Raw genomic sequence first — 15107 nt, forward strand, 5'->3', positions numbered from 1 at the left:
TGGTAACAGTCCCTATATGTCCGCAGCTCGTGGTCGTGCGGTAGCGTTCTCGCTTCCCACGCCCGGGTTCCCGGGTTCGATTCCCGGCGGGGTCAGGGATTTTATCTGCCTCGTGATGACTGGGTGTTGTGTGATGTCCTTAGGTTAGTTAGGTTTAAGTAGTTCTAAGTTCTAGGGGACTGATTACCATAGCTGTTAAGTCCCATAGTGCTCAGAGCCATTTGAACCATTTGAACAGTCCCTATCATCCCAGTTAGTTAAAATCACAACGACTGTGCGATCATAAACAGGCATAGGGAGTCGGTTCTGAAGCACAACCGATTCGAAGTGTGGAAATGTACGTATACTGTCGTAAATGAGAGGCTCCTGTCTTACTCAACTTGAAATAAAAACACATGCTAATTAATGAAATGTAGTGCAAATCACTATTAATGTGAAACGGTAGGTGTGCTCGCTATTAGCCAAACATCTAAGGAATGATAGTAATTACTTAAAACAATTATGGCTGTCATTCCACCAGGGACAGAGCGACTGGATAACTAATTAGTTATCCAACGGCGGTGCTCGCAATTTAGAAACACACTTTCACTTAATATTATCTAAACCAGTCACCTATAATAGACAAAAATTTCCTTATTTCCTTCTCAGTTCTGTTTTGTAGTTGCGGACGTGACTGTACTGAATACAGTTAAAGTACACTATAAGTGAAAAAAAAGTAAAACGACGCACCACGAACAAATTATCCGATTAAGACGGAAATCGGTACATATGATGCACATGTACGGAAACACTAATCATAACAATTTCAGAAAAATTTGGTGATTTATTCAAGAGAAAAAGGTTTACAAGTTCTGTGAGTGAATAAAGCGTTGATCCACCTCTGGCCCTTACGCAAGCAGTTTATGTCTTGGCACCGAGACAGTATCAGCTTTCATCAGAAAACACAACAGACCTCCACACTGCCCTCCAATGAACTCTCACTTGACACCACTGAAGCCACAAATGGCGGTGCTTTGGGGTCAGTGGACTTCACGCTACAGGACGTCTAGCTCGGAGCTGCCCTTGAAGTAACCGATTTGTGACAGTTCGCTGTATCACTGTGGTGACAACTGCTGCTCGTATTTCTGTTGTAAGTGCAGTACGATGCGCCAGAGTCATAAGCTGAATACGATGGTCATCCCCCTCGGCAGCATTACGTGGCCGTCCAGAGGCCGGGCTTCTTGTGACCGTACATTCTCCTGGCCGCCGTTACCGGCAATCATGTACAGTGTCTGCATTCCTGGCAAGTCTTTCTGCAGTATCGCAGAAGGAACACCCAGCTTCTCGTAGCCCTCGTTCAAACTCAGTGAGGTGTTGACAATGGCGTCTTTGTCGCCTTGAAAGCACGCCTGGCTAATATTAACTCACCACGTCCAAACTCAAAGGTAATTAATGCCCACGAGCGTTACAGCGTGTATCTGAAGCAAACCCGATTTGCATTCTCACAGTGACACTACTAGCGCCACTCTTATGCGACTGGAGCTAAATTTTAATAGATGTCAGCTTCAGATGTTGAAACACGCCTACCAACTTTCCTTTATGTCGCAAAACTCGTTGCTGGAGCGATTTTTTCCGTCAGTGTATTCTGGTGTGTGCTACGTAAATTAGTAATACATTCATTGATTTTAACCTTAAATTGTTCAAAGGATAAAGAGAGGGAGTTATCCAGAAAGGATCCAAAAGATTGCCGCTGATATGGGAGAGATTGTCTTGTGAAAATGATAGAAGGCACCAATATTAGAGGTCAGTCGATAGCTTTTGAAGTCACTAAACTGACTGGTAATTTAAGGTTTAGTTGAACATAATTATTCACAACCTTCTGGAAATTCTTACAAACGTTATCCATATGTTTATATCCCGGGAAATAAATTATCTTCCCATAAACACGTGTGGATTTGTGCAGAATTTGTTGGAGTTGGGAGAATTTGTCGGGTATAAAAAGAAGGTGACGTAGGTAATTCTCCGAGTGTTCCAGACTTGTTCTGAAATATACATACACTCGTGCATTCATCTTTGTCTTGCTCCTGGTAGAGAAACTAATCCCCTTTTGTGTTAAACAACAACAGTAGTGAAATTTTGAAAGAAATTACTTTGTAATTTGCATAATCTGTTTGTATGAGAAACATGCAAATAAAATAACTTTCATTTTACACTTTAGATTCATTTAATCTCTGTTCCTGTCTAAGACAAGACTGATGGTAACAGCAATTCCAGGTAATCAGCTAATTTTCCTTTTTCTGATTGGTTCGATGTGATACCAAGGAATTCCCTCTTACACCAACCTCTTCATCACAACGTAACGTTTCCACCTTTCACCCACAGTTATTTGTTGGCTGCATGACAATATCTGTCTTCCTCTACTGTTTTTAGCCTCTACTGCTATCTCTAGAGTACCGTGGACATTATTCCCTGATGTCTTAACAGATGTCCTATCATACTGTCCCTTCTTCTTGCCGGTGATCTGCGTATGTTCCTCTCTTCGGCAATTATGTAGCGAACGTTCTCATTCCTTATCAGGCTACTTAACTTTCAACATCCTTCTGTAGCTCCACACCTCAAACGCTCCGATTTTCTTCTATTCCAGTTTTCCCAAAGGCCATGTTTCACTGCTTACGATGCTATCCTCCAAACGTACATTCACAGAAAATTTCTTTCTCAGATACGTTCCGATGTTTGATACTAATATACTTCGGTTGGCTAGGAATGCCATCTTTTCACGTAATAATCTGCTTCTTATGTCCTCCCCGATTAGTACAAATGTTATTATGCCTCCAAGGTAATTCCTTAACTTCGCCTTTTTCGTAGTCCCTATTCTGATGTTAAGTTTATCGCTGATGTCAATTCTGTTACCGCTCATCAGTTTTGTCTTTTGTCCGTTTACTATATCAATCCTCATTCTAGTCATTCAATTCAACAGGTTCTGTGATTTTTCTTCGCGTTCACTGAGGATTATTAGCGAAACTAACCTTTGTGTACTTTCACCCTGAATTTTATTCACTCTCTTTAACCTTTCTCTTACTTCCATCACTGCTTCGCCGATCAACAGATTGGACAGTGGTGATGGAAGAATGGTTTTTTCTTGCAGTCTATACAATTCGAGCACGTCGTTCTTCACTTTCCATTGCTATTGTTCTCTCTGGGTCCTCGTACATGCTGTATATTATCCGTTTTTCACTACAATTTTCTTCTATTTTTCTCAGAATTTCGAACATCTTACACTGTCTTACGCTGTCTAACGCTTTTTTCAGGACGACAAAGCCTACGAACGTGTCTCGATTTTTCTTAAGTCTTAGCCGGCCGCTGTGGTCGAGCCGTTCTAGGCGCTTCAGTCCGGAACCACGCGGCTGATACGGTCGCAAGTTCGAATGCTGCCTCGGGCATGGATGTGTGTGATGTTATTAGGTTAGTTATATTTAAGTGGTTCTAAGTCAAGGGAACTGATGACCTCTGATGCTCAGTCCCATAGTGCTTAGAGCCATCTGAACCATTTCTTAAGTCTTGCTTCCATTATCAGACGCAACGCTGAACTGCCTCTCTGGTGAACTTACCTTTCCGAAAGCCAAACTGACCATCATCTATTAAATTCTCAATTTCCTTCTGCACCCTCCTGTATTTTGATTCTGATCTGATGCTATTTCGTAAACGGTTAGCCGTATCGAAACAAGATTACCACAAGAATAACTGCACAAGGGGGCCTGTGTATTGCTTGTGGATAATATTTGTAACTTTTACGCAGAAGTGAATAAAGACGTTTTTATACCCATTAAGTTACTCGCATATACCTGGCGGTTACAATTAAACTTCCGTTTTTAACATGTTATAACACGGAAACTAATTGCCGTACGAATACTAAACTTGGTCGCGTTATGGGGTGCACAGTTTCCATGCGTCACTGCCCCACCGTCCACTTTCAACTATAGCCACCAGGTGCCTTGATCAGTCATCATAATTCATCGTCTCACACACCTGACCAGTCGCGGCGCTGTTGTTGACATGTCAACAACAAAAGGAGCAGGAAATTATTGGTGAAGTTCTACTCTCGAAACAACTGTAATGCTGCAGCTACACTTCGAGAATATCGCCGGCTGAAAAGATTACAGAAGGGTCCTCTTTCTCCACCTGCCGTGCGGAGCATGATGAAGAAGCTGGAATCAACTGGAGAACTGGGCGTCGCTCAGGGAAGAGGCCGACGACCGATTGCACCACAGGTGGTTGATGAAATCGCTGTTGCTATGGCAGACAACGCTGCGCGCAATTCCCGATCGTCAGGCTGTGCGCGTGCTTTGTCGCCACAGTTGAGTATCCGTGGTCCACTGTACGAAAAGTGCTTTTACCCACTCTCAAATGGTATCCGTACAAGATACATAGACTTCGCTCTCCACTTTATCCCAAGGATTAAAGTTGACGGGGGTTGGTCCTGGACCAACCTATGGACAGACGAAGCTCATTTTTCTCTGACGGGTGAGGTGAAGACACAGAATTGCAGAGTGTGGTGATCTTCATCTCCAGTCACTGTGCTTATGGTGAATGTGTCACCGTATGGTGTGGCTTCACGGTTACGTCCATCATTGATCTATTCTTTTTTGAACATGTTGGCGCTCAGGGACCGTTGGCGCTCAAGGACCAAAGAGATGCAGTGTGACTGGCCAGCGTAATTGCGATACGCTTCGCCAGCATGTCACGCCCAGCCTACAGGTTTCAAATGGTTCAAATGGCTCTGAGCACTATGGGACTCAACATCTATGGTCATCAGTCCCCTAGAACTTAGAACTACTTAAACCTAACTAACCTAAGGACATCACACAAAACCCAGTCATCACGAGGCAGAGAAAATCCCTGACCCCGCCGGTAATCGAACCCGGGAATCCGGGCGCGGGAAGCGAGAACGCGACCGCACGACCACGAGCTGCGGACCCAGCCTACAGGAAGGAGACGCATTGAAATCAACAGTTTTCATGCAAGATGGGGCCTCACCGCAAATTTCTCGTGAAGTTCACCTGCTTCTCCGAAATACATTTGTAAACGATCGAATTATCAGCAAATCGTTTACAAATGCTTGGCCTGCACGATCATCTGATTTCACTCCCTATCATTTCTGGTTGTGGGGCTACTGTAGGACATGGTTTAGCAGGGGAACATTTACATATGTGTTTATCTGAAGCACAGCATATCAAGAGAGGTAGCCAGTATACCTACGGACATTCTTCGTTCTGCTGTGCAGAATGCAGTCCTGCGCTTTCACACTCTTCTGGACACTGATGAGCGCCATATTGAGCCTCTTTTGTAGAAGTAATAGTACTGGTATGTAATGGTACGATGTACCGTAGCAGCACATTAAAAGTGTTTCAGTTGAATTTGTGGTGTCACCGCCAGACACCACACTTGCTAGGTGGTAGCTTTAAATCGGCCGCGGTCCATTAGTACATGTCGGACCCGCGTGTCGCCACTGTCAGTAATTGCAGACCGAGCGCCACCACACGGCAGGTCTAGAGAGACGTACTAGGACTCGCCCCAATTGTACGACGACTTTGCTAGCGACTACACTGACGAAGCCTTTTCTCATTTGCCGAGAGATAGTTAGAATAGCCTTCAGCTAAGTCCATGGCTACGACCCAGCAAGGCGCCATTAGCCTTTCAGTGCTTGTATTTAAAGACTCTCAATTGTATCGTCAAGAGCGATGTACCATAATGATGGAATAAAGTTAAGTATTCGAGGAGCTACGTACTTTTCTCTATAGCATTCATAAAGTATCCTGTTTCAGACCTCACGCCAGCCGGCGTGTGTGTACGCGTGCATTTCGGTTACCCGTCACTGTGGACTGGCTGTCTTGTCAGTCCACAACAGAATTGATTCTGCATTATCTCTCTTCCCCATGTCCTTGACATTAATGCTACCAAGTTTAGAACTGGGACGGTAATTAGTTTCCGTGTTATAACGTGTTAAATAGGGAAAGAGTGTGTTTATTTAATAAGATTCAATGTTTCAAATGAAACTTGTCTCGCAAATATGCTCAATATGAGGACAAAACCTGCCACTACGGGGCAAATTTACCCTAACTGCTTTGGAGTGAAGCGACTACTGAAAACGTCTCCAGAATTACAGATATGCTTCCATCACCGAAAACCTGTCCTCATATTTCAAGTGGCAAAGTGATATTGATAGGCAGAGTTTACTTATGTAATTACATGTCAAGCTACCGACGACGAGCCACTGCCACAGTATTGCGAAACTTGAGGTTGATTTAATAAGAAATTCTATTAAATTAAGGTCCCGTTGTTTTTCATTTACGGCCTCTGTCTCATTTAATCACTGCTTGCGAGCTCACAGCTACTACGTGGCGCCCCACGGGTACGACGGGCCTGAACCGGGAACCTGTTAGCATGCGCAGAGCCTGCCGAACCAGCTACGAACTACCGTATAAAGCCTTCGGTCTTACTAGCAACGGTCCGACAGTTTCAATTAATTTGGAGCACCAGGTGGGTGACGTTAATTGCGGGTTATTACACGTCCAACGGAAACACGATCAGCGAATTCGCGTTTGAGAAATGGGCTCGCTTCGCATATTTAGATCGAAGATGTTATCCCTTCTGCAAAACCCGTGTAGCATCATGAACTCTTAACGCTATAAGAAAACATTACCACAAGCTTCCTACTCAGAATGTAGCGCTATTAGGAGTAATTTCTGGGAGTTTAAGCATGGAATGAGACGTGACAGATAAGAAAAATGCGGAAGACATTTCTGAAAGACTCTAAGATACCAAACTGGAAGCTTAAAACTGAAGTACTGGGAATATTTAAGAGTACAACACAGCCGATCTCCCTCACTCTCGAATTATCACGAGTGTTTCAGTACGTAGAAGTGAAAGTTCGTATTTCTTCGTAAATGCAAATTTTGGATTATCGAAGCAGTAAAGTGTGATGTTACGTGCACTGTGGTTGTGTTTGTTGCCAGATTGTAATTTCCACAATCACTCCAAAAAACGGACTATCTAGATGTCTTAGACTGCATTTGCTACTTTTTTAGACTTTTTAATACAGCGTAGCTTCTACTTTGCAGTACTCGACAACGCTTTATGGGTGTAACAACCACATACTTTTGCTGATAAATTTGTAATGAAAACTATCATTATTTTCATGTAATGTAATATCAGTGACGGTAAAGTAAAATTTTCGTTCAATTGGTCTCGTAGAAATGACAGCGTTTACATAATCGTGATTGATCTAAAAATCAGAGATGATGTTGCTCACACAGCCACGTAGGGTCGAACTATGCTTTACAGCTCTGCACTATTTCACTTTAACAAACTTTGGAATTTAATATCCGGCTGTGTGATCGAGCGGTTCTAGACGCTTCAGTCTGGAACCGTGCGACCGTTGCGGTCGCAGATTAGAATCCTGCCTCGGGCATGGATGTGTGTGATGTCCTTAGGTTAGTTAGGTTTAAGCAGTTCAAAGTTCTAGGGGACTGATGACCTCAGCTGTTAAGTCGCTTAGTGCTCAGAGCCATTTGAACCATTTGAAATTTAATAATTTTTTTTCCAAGTGCTTTTGCGCTTTTTATCAGAGGAGACGGAGAGAATCCTGGTGAATCAACACTTCTAACTCTGGTATACACTAAGGTGACAAAAGCCTTGGGATACTCCCGATATCGGGTCGGACTTCCTTTCTTGTCGGCGTAATGCAGCAAATCTAAGTGGTATAGTCTCAACAAATCGTTGGAAGTCCCCTCCAGGTCATCTGCTTCTATAGTTGTCCATAACAGCAGAAGAGTTGCCGGTGCAGAATTTTTCGCATGAACTGACCTCTCGATTATGTCCCTTAGGTGTTCGGTGGGATTCATGTCGGACGATCTGGCTGGTCAAATAATTATCTCGAATTGTCTAGAATGTTCTTCGAACCAATCGCTAACAATTGTGACCCGGTGACATGGCACATTGTCATCTATCAATCTTCCATCGTTGGCTGGGAACATGAACTCAATGAATGGCGTAAATTGTCTCCAAGCAGCCGAACGTCGCCATTTCCAGCACTGATCGGTTCAGTTGGACCAGAGAACCCAGATTATTCCATGTCAAAGAAACCCACACCATTTTGGAACCACCACCAGCTTGCACAGTGCCTCGTTGTCAAGTTGGGTCCATGGCTTCGTGTGATCTGTGTCACATTCGAACCGTACCATCAGCTCTTACCACCTGAAATCGGGACTCATCTGACCATGCCGCGGTTTTCTTGTCGTCTTGGGTCCAACCGATATGGTTGACCACGAGAGCAGGAGAGGCGCTGCAGGCAACGTCCGCTGTTAGCACTCGCGTCTGTCGTCTGCTGCCATAGCCCATTAACGTCAGATTTCCCCACACTGTCCTAACGGATACGTTCGTCTTATGTCCAGCATTGATTTCAGTTGCCATTTCACGCAGCGTTGTTCGTCTGTTAGCACTGACAACTCCGGAAAGACGCCTCTGCTCTCGGTCGTTAAGTGAAGGCCTCGAAAACTGCGTTGTCTGTCGTGGGAAGTAATACCTGAATTCTGGTATTCTCGGTACACCCTTGACACTATGGATCTCGGAATATTGAATTCGATAACTATTTCAGAAACAGAATGTCCCATTCCTATCGTGCGGCCATAATCATGTCGGAAATCTTTCCACATGAATCACCTGGATACAAATGACCTTCCCGCCAATGCACTGTCCTGTTGTATCTTGTGTACGTGATACCACCTCCTTCTGTATATGTGTATATCGCTATCCCATGATCTTTTTCTTTTCACCTCAGTGTCTGACGAGCTTAGGAAACACAACCCAATGTATCAATAAAGTATTTTCCTTTTTTTTTTTTTCACCTCAGTGTCTGACGAGCTTAGGAAACACAACCCCATGTATCAATAAAGTATTTTCCTTTCGAAGACAAAAACTGTATTTCATACCACTCCATTTCCGTTAGCAGACGTCCAGTCAATCTGCTTCCGTAAGCTTTTACTCCTCAAACCACTCACACCGAGTAAACAAGAAACAAAATTATTTTCAAAAAAAATCGGTGGTATACTGTTCCTGCAGTACTGTGTTCTCGTAAACATACTTCACACGTAGTCTTGTACAAATTTGAGCCTAAAAATGTTACTTGTTGTAGGTTCAAGAGCGTATTAAATGAGACTGTATTATTCCGATTGATGATGAAGTCCCATACTCCGTAACAGAGCATAGGGGACGATGCGAGAGAACCCCACCGCCGTACATGGCAAGGTCCTAGTGGAGGTGGTTTGCTATTGCCTTCCTCCGATCATACTTGGGATGAATGATGATGATGAAGGGGACACAACAACATCCAGTCATCTCGAGGCAGGTGAAAAAACCTGACTCGGCCGGGAATAGAACCCGCGACCCCGCGTTCGGGAAGGGAGAACGCAACCGCGAGACCACGAGCTGCGGACATTATTTCGATTAAGGTATTTTTTCTAATATTTCGACATCGTAACAACTTCCACCGATGACGCCGTCAGCAGACGCCCATCTTTTTTGGATCGCGAACTTACATCACACAGTCGACTAATGGCTAGTTCGTCTGCCCGGCTAGCCGCGCGGTCTAACGCGCTGCTCCCCGAGCGGGAAGGCGTGCCGGTCCCCGGCACCAATCCGCCCTGCAAATCATTGTTGAGGTCCGGTGTGCCTGCCAAACTGTGGATGGTTTTTAGGCGGTTTTACATCTGCCTCCGCGAATGCGGGCTGGTTCCACTCATTCCGCCTCAGTTACACTACGTCGGCGATTGCTGCGGAAACACTGTCTCCACGTACACGTATACTATAATTACTCTACGACACAAACATTTAAGGTACACTCGTCTGATATGAGACGTTCCTGGGGGGTCCACTGGGGCCGAACCGCACATTAACCCTGGGTTCGGCGTGGGGCGGCGGTGGGGTGGATGGACTGCTGTGGCCTGTTGTGTGGTTGTGAACCACTGAGGGCTACGACGGGACGAAGCCTCTCTGTCGTTTCTAGGCCTGGTTCAGTACACAATACACAATTACCAGTTCTGTGGGTTGACTTCTGGTCCCTCTGGATGGTCGTTGCAGTCTCGCACTGTGATCATAAAACATAAAACAAATTAACAAAAATTAATTCTTTTCGTAAGTAAACAACACAAATAAAACATTCCCTTTACGTATCATCTGTGGCTGATTCGGGAGGGTATAAGTCTTATACCTTACATTTTGTGACAGTACAAAAGTAACATTAAAGGTTCTAACAGTGTGTAACCCGTGGTCATTTCCACGTAGTACTCTTCCTGAAGACACCAGAATAAACACATATTCATAATACGACATTAACTTACATTGTACAGGGGTGTCAGAAACAATCTGAAAAAGTTGTAAGCGTGTTGCAGGGAAGGTTGTGCTGAGAAATAAATGTTAAGAAAATAGTTCAATATGTTGCGCCGTTTCCGAGTTAATTATCGTTGACGTTAGCCAATCAAGCCCTTGGGGCCAGCCGTGACGGTGTCGCCAAGCGTGTCCTTCGTTTCGTTTCCTAACAAACATTATACAAGAGACAGTAGCAAAGATCGAGCCCGAGCCGAAGGCTGAGAAGTCTCGTGCGTTATCAGGACAACTGGCACTAATCGTGTCAGGCAGTCCGTTTGAATTTTGCAACACCCTTATAAGCTTTTCAGACTGTTTCTGACCACCCTGTACATCTACTTCCACGTCCTGTTTAGTGAAACAGATCTGGCTGGCGCAGTGTTTTTCACACTGAACTCACAATCGGGGCGACGACGGTCCAAACTCGCGTCCGGCCATCCTCGTTTAGATTTTCCTGATTTCCCTAAACCGCTAGAGGTAAATGCTGGGAAGGTCCCTTCGAAAGGGCATGGCCGTTTTCCTTCTCCATCCTTCCCTAATGCGAGCTTGTGGTCCGTCTCTAATGATCTCTTTGTCGACGAGACATTAAACAATAATCTCACTCTCCTCCTCATTTACTGAAATCCGTTTGTTTTTAAATTGTGAGCGATGCACATATGTATGTCGTCATTTGAAATTAGGTGTTTGTTTTTGTGAAATACTTAAAACAGCAATATTTACTCAAAATTTTGCTTGCTCTGGTTAATTACAAATTTAATCCTGAACTAATTTATTCCTGAATAAGTCCTGTCAAAGATTTGAAAAATTATAAAAACCTGTTACATTATATGCAGCTTCGATCTCCGCAGATTTCCTCTCTTACTGCCATCCCGTAGCAGCTCCCTCTCCTGAAATTCCTCGAACATATTCGCTAATCCTGTACACTTTCTTATATTATAGATCATATTTTGACATCTTCCATCCGTTAGTCGCTCTTTCCGTCAACATTCATGTCAATCGAACAGAAAATCAGTGGTTGGTGCTTCAAAATATTTCGTTCCCCTGCTTTTTACAGAAGCAGTACTTTTCGATTCTTTCCGTGTCATTGTTCACGTGTAATATCTCCAGTTCATCACTATGTGATAAATTATAGCTCTAAAAACTGAAATAGCTCTGAGAGGAATCCTGTATTCAAGATAGATTTATGGTCAAGTCTTCGGTCCTTGTTTTTCTGAGTATCGAGTCTGAAACCTGTTGGAGAGCAGGATTCTGCAGCCGAAAAGGAAGCTTGTATATTATTACCTGACGACATTCTGTTTGCCCTCTTTTCCACACTTTATTGCTTCTTGATGTTTCTTCGAAGAGACTACTTCTACTCTGAGCCCATTAATGTAGGAAATGAAGGACTGCTGAATTTTTGCTTTGGTTGCGTAGCTTCTTTCGCACGGATATATTTTAATAGGAATCGACTGTGTTATTTGCGACCCACGTCTCAACGCGAACAGTGTGTTAGACCATTAATATAGAACGAGGAAATATATTTCATACGACGGGCGGTAACACACAAAAAAGCTCCAGAACTGTCCTGTGGCTTTTGATTAATCTTATTATGTACAGATAATCTGCTTAAAAAATTTTAAAAGTTAAAAGTAAAGAGAACGGTAAATTACCATTAAATTATGTGAAAACTATATTCTACAAAGAATTTTGAACAGTGACATCACGAAGTGACGAAATCGACGTACTGACTTGTGAGAAAAAGCCAAAGTATCTCAAGTATTTAAGAAAAAACACAGAGGCACGTAAAATAAACTACGCGCAGAAGGAAATACGTGGCTGTTATGAAATAAATCATAAAAGTACATTAAGGAAGCTGAGATTTAATGCCGGCTGACCTATATGAAATAATGGAACACTGGAATAAGGCCAGATGAGATAAAGCGCATTCGAGAACACATTGCTAAAACTATCATATTGGAATTTTGAGCTGATGTCCTGCGCTTGCAGAAAATACTAATGAATTGAGGATGGGTTCACCTTTCTGCAAGTATATAATTGAAGAGTACCCTGTGCTGCCAACCACTCGGGCATTCTCTTGATGTTAAGTTTCTCGCTCGTCTCATTTCTGCTACTTCTCATTAGTTTCGACTTCCTTCGGTTTACTCTCAATCCACATTCTGCACTCTTTGGACTCTCCATTCAATTAATCAGCTCATGTAATTCTTTTTCACTTTCACTTAGGAATGCAATGTCATCAGCGAATCGCGTCATTGATACCCTTTCACCTTCAATTTTAATTCCACTCCTGAACCTTTCTTTTATATCCATCATTGCTTCTTCGATGTACAGATTGAACAATAGGGACGAAAGACTACATTCCTGTCTTACACCGTTTTTAATCCGAGCATTTCGTTCTTGGTCGTTCACTTTTATTATTCCCTCTTGGTCCTTATACGTATTGTGTATTACCCGGCTCTCCCTACAGCTTACCCCTATTTTTCTCAGAATTTCGAACATCTTGCACCATTTTACATTGTCGAATTCTTTTTCTAGGTAGACAAATCCCATGAACGTGTCTTGATTTTTCTTTAGTCTTCCTTCCATTATCAACATATCACGTACCTTTTGCATTTCTTGTTTTTATGTTTTCGATTTCTTCAAAGGCAAAGAGAAAAGGCGAAGCGGTAGCCCAGCGTAGAGCCTGCGCCTACCGTCATGTATTTTTGATTTTCAAATGTTAAAAAACATAAGATGTTTTTCCTGTGCCTCGGTAAGAGGAAGGACTCGTTCTCTGCTAATGAACGAAGGTTATGAGAATAAGTGAAAAGTCTGTATTTTTGAAGTGTGTAGAAGAAATAATACATTTATATTTCGTTAGTGAAAAATTGAGTTATTATTCCAAGTAGTACTGTAATATAGAAGAATTGAAGAAGCCCACCTGTGTACTTCGGAGTTATTACGAAGATCTGATTACCATATCATGGGCACGGTCAAGATTTTGTAGGTGGATACCACGATCGGACGTAGTATTACTAATTGGTAAGCATAAATCTACAGCAAGAGAAAGAATCTTTCATCCTTGCGGAACTAATATGAAGCCATTTACAGGCATAGCTCAACTTATTGTGCTTGTGCGAGTACCGAAAAATTAATCTCATTAATTCCATATATCTAAATATTCTTATTACATAAATTTTTCTTATGTTATAAGCCGCAACGTCGAACTGCCAATCTTATGCCTTTACCTTTCCTAAACCCAAACTGATCGTCATCTAACACATCCTCAATTTTCTTTTCCATTCTTCTGTCTATTATTCTTGTCAGCAACTTGGATACATGAGCTGTTAAACTGAATGTGCGATAATTCACGCACTTGCAGCTCTTGAAGTCTTCGGAATTGTGTGGTGAAATTTTTCCGAAAGTCAGATGGTATATTGTCAGACTCCTACATTCTACACACCAACGTCAATAGACGTTTCGTTGCCGTTTCCCCTAATGATTTTAGAAATTCTGATGGAATGTTATCGGTCCCTTCTGCCTTATTTGATCTAAATCCTCCAAAGCTCTCTTAAATTCTGATTCTAATACTGGATCCCCTATCTCTTCTAAATCGGCTCCTGTTTCTTCTTCTGTCACATCGGAAAAATGTTCGCCCCTATAGAAACCTTCAGTGTACTCTATCCGCTCTCTCCTCTGCATTTAACAACGGAATTCCGGTTGCACTCTTAATGTTACCATCTTTGCTTTTAATTTCACCGAAGGCTGTTTTGACTTTCCTATATGCTGAGTCAGCCGTTCCGACAATCATTTCTTTTTCGATTTCTTCACATTTTTCATGCAGTCATTTTGTCTTTGCTTCACTGCGCTTCCTATTTATTTCGTTCCTCAGCGACTTGTATTTTTTGTATTCCTGAATTTCCCTGAACATTTTAGTACTTACTTCTTTCATCGATCAGCTGAAGTAGTTCTTCTGTTACCCACGGTTTCTTTGCGGTTACCTTCTTTGGACCACGTTATTCTTTCCAGCATCTGTGAGTGCTCATTTTAGAGATGTCCATTCCTCGTCGACTGTACTGCCTATTGGACTGTTCTTTACTGCTCTAAAGCCTTAGAGAACTTCAAGCGTATCTCGTCATTCCTCAGTAACTCTGTACCCCACTTCTTTGCGTATAGATTCTTCCTGACTCATCTCTTAAACTTCAGTCTACTCTTCATCACCATTATATTGTGATCTGAGACTATATCTGCTCCTCGGTACACCTTACAATCCAGAATCTGATTTCAGAATCTCTTTCTAACTATTATGTAATCTAACTGAAATCTTCCCGTATCACCACGCCTTTTTGAAGTATATCTCCTCCTCTTGTGATTCTTGAACAGTCTATTCGCTATTACTAGCTGAAATTTATTACAGAACTCAGTCTTTCTCCTCTCTCATTCCTTGTCCCAAGCCCATATTCTCCTGTAACGTTTTCTTCTAATCCTTCCCTCACAACTGCATTCCAGTCTCCCATGACTATTAGAATTTCATCTCCCTTTGTGTATTGTCTTACCCTATCAGTATCCTCACGTACTTACTCGATCTCTTCGTCTTCAGCTTGCGACGTCGACATATATACCTGAACTATCGTTGTCGTATTGATTGGCTCTCGATTCTGATAAGAGGAACCGTATCACTAAACTGTTCAAAGTAACACACTCTATGCCGTAACTCACTATTCTTAACGAAT

This window comes from Schistocerca cancellata, chromosome 9 (genome assembly GCF_023864275.1).
Source record: "Schistocerca cancellata isolate TAMUIC-IGC-003103 chromosome 9, iqSchCanc2.1, whole genome shotgun sequence".
In the NCBI taxonomy this organism is placed as follows: Eukaryota; Metazoa; Arthropoda; class Insecta; order Orthoptera; family Acrididae; genus Schistocerca; species Schistocerca cancellata.